The 2220-nt window shown below is 35.2% G+C and overlaps 1 pseudogene; it reads right to left on the bottom strand.

Annotated features, from left to right (window-relative positions):
• Window positions 1-1776: 1776 nt before the first annotated feature.
• On the bottom strand, window positions 1777-1873 carry LOC130023020 (uncharacterized; annotated as a pseudogene).
• Between the last annotated feature and the right edge of the window lie 347 nt (window positions 1874-2220).

A 2220-nucleotide genomic window follows, 5' to 3' on the forward strand; every position in this document is an offset into this window, starting at 1 on the left:
TATTCTGGGATTCTAGTTCATTGATTTCTGCTCCAAGCCTTTGGTTTTTCCCCCTTGAGAATAATGCTTGCTGTGGGTTTGTGGTAATTTGCTTTGACTATATTGAGGAAAGTACTTTCAAGTCCAATTTTGTTGAGAGTTTTTCATCATGAATGGGTGCTGGATCTTATCAAATGCTTTATCTACATCTATTGATATGATCATATGACTTTTATTTTTATTTTATTTAGATGGTGTATTCTGTTGATTGACTAGAGAATGTTAAGCCATCCTTGCATCCCCAAGATAAACCTACTTGGTCATAGTGTGTGATCTTTTGTTGAGTTTCTGGATTCTCTTTGCTGGTATTTTCTTGAAAATCTTTGTATATGTATTCATCAAGGAAATAGGTCTGTAATTTTCTTTTTTTGTGGTGTCTCTATCGATTTGAGTATTAGGGTGATCTTTGCCTCATTGAAACTATTTGGGAGTATTTCTGTTTCTTCAATTTCCTGGAAAATCTTAAAAATGTTGGAAGCAGTTCCTCTTTAAAGGTTTGAAATAGTTCACTATTGAATCCATCTGGGCCATGGATTCTGTTTGCAGGGATACTTTTGACCATCATTTTAATTTCCTTGGTAGTGATAGGTTCAAGTATTCCAAATCTTCTTGGTTCAGACTTGGGAGGTAATTGGAATCCAATAATTTATCAATTTTTTCAAGATTCTCTCATTTCCTGCTGCAAAGATTCTCAAAATAATCTCTGATGATCCTATGGATTTCTGTACTTTCTATTAGGATACCCCCCGTTTCATTTCTGATTTGATTTATTAGAATTCTTTCTCTTTGTTTCTTTGAGAGGCTTCTCATGGTTTATTGATCTTATTTATTTTCTCAAAGAACCAGCTTTTGCTTTTATTGGTCTTTTGGATTGTATTTTGGGATTCTAGCTCATTGATGTCTGGTACAAGTTTTATTATTTCCTTCCTCCAGCCTAGTTTGGACTACTTTTGTTGGTTATTTTCCAAAATCATGAGCTCTAATTTATTCATGTAGGCCCTTTCTTTGTTCCTGATGAATTCTAGCAGAGCTATAATCTTTCCTCTTAACACTGCTTTTGCTGTGTCCCACAAGTTCTGGTAGCTCGTGTCCTCATTCTCATTTCTTTCTGGAAACTTTTTATTTACTCTTTGATTTCTTCTCTAAGCCAATGGTTGTTCATTACTTCCCTTAAAGAAAATATTTCCTTGCTGAGCTTCAGTCTGTTTGATCTATCGAGAAGTGACAAAGAAGTGTTGAAATCTCCTTCTAGTATTGTGTTGCTATCTATGTTTTTCTATAAGTCAATTAGAAGTTGTTTTTAAGTATTTTGCTGGTCTGTCATTAGGACCATATACATTGAGGAGGGTGAGTTCTTTCTGATGTACATATCCCATGATCATTAAGAAATGACCTTCACTGTCTCTGATAACCTTTAGCCTGAAGTCCATGTGGTCTGATACTAGTATGGCCACTCCAGCTTTGTGGAGGTGATATTTTCTTGAAAACTTGTTTCCCAGACTTTTACTTTTAGCCCATGGATGCTTTGATTGTTCAGACGCTTTTCTTGCAGGCAGGAGAATGTTGGTTTCAGTTTTCTAATTCATCTTCCCATTCTGTGCCTCTGAATTGGCACATTTAGACCATTCACATTGAGAGAGATTGTTGTGATGGGGATTTGTGCTCTCTTTATGTAGCATTTTTGTACTTGTGGGGATTGTCTTAGCTTACAGTAGTCCTGTCCATTCTTCTTGCAACAAAAATATGGAATGCTTTACAAGTTTGCATTTCATCTCTGTGCAAGGACCATGCTCATCATTTTATCATTTCAATTTTAGTATATGTGTTATCAAACCTAGTAGAAGTTAATTTTTCCATATTTTTCTCTTCTTATTACTTTGAGTGTTGTCCTTCCTCACTCCTATGGCAGACAATGATTCCTAATCAAGGAATGTATTTCAAAGCAGCATGAATAAATAGATTTAGAAATTTAATGTCCCAGAAAGAAAAATATGGTTTTTACCATATTATCTTTTACCATACCCTAGGCATCAGTTTTACAAAATAATTCTTTTGGAAGATGGTATATGAGTTTGTTTAATGTCGTTCCCTGAAACCTTAATTAAGACCATTAAACTAGAGCCTTTTGCTGTTCTCACCTCAGCTGCGTGTACATCTCCAGGAAAAGGTGGATGGTGTTGT

The sequence above is a fragment of the Sorex fumeus genome, unplaced genomic scaffold (assembly GCF_029834395.1).
Source record: "Sorex fumeus unplaced genomic scaffold, SorFum_2.1 ptg000021l, whole genome shotgun sequence".
Lineage (NCBI taxonomy): Eukaryota > Metazoa > Chordata > Mammalia > Eulipotyphla > Soricidae > Sorex > Sorex fumeus.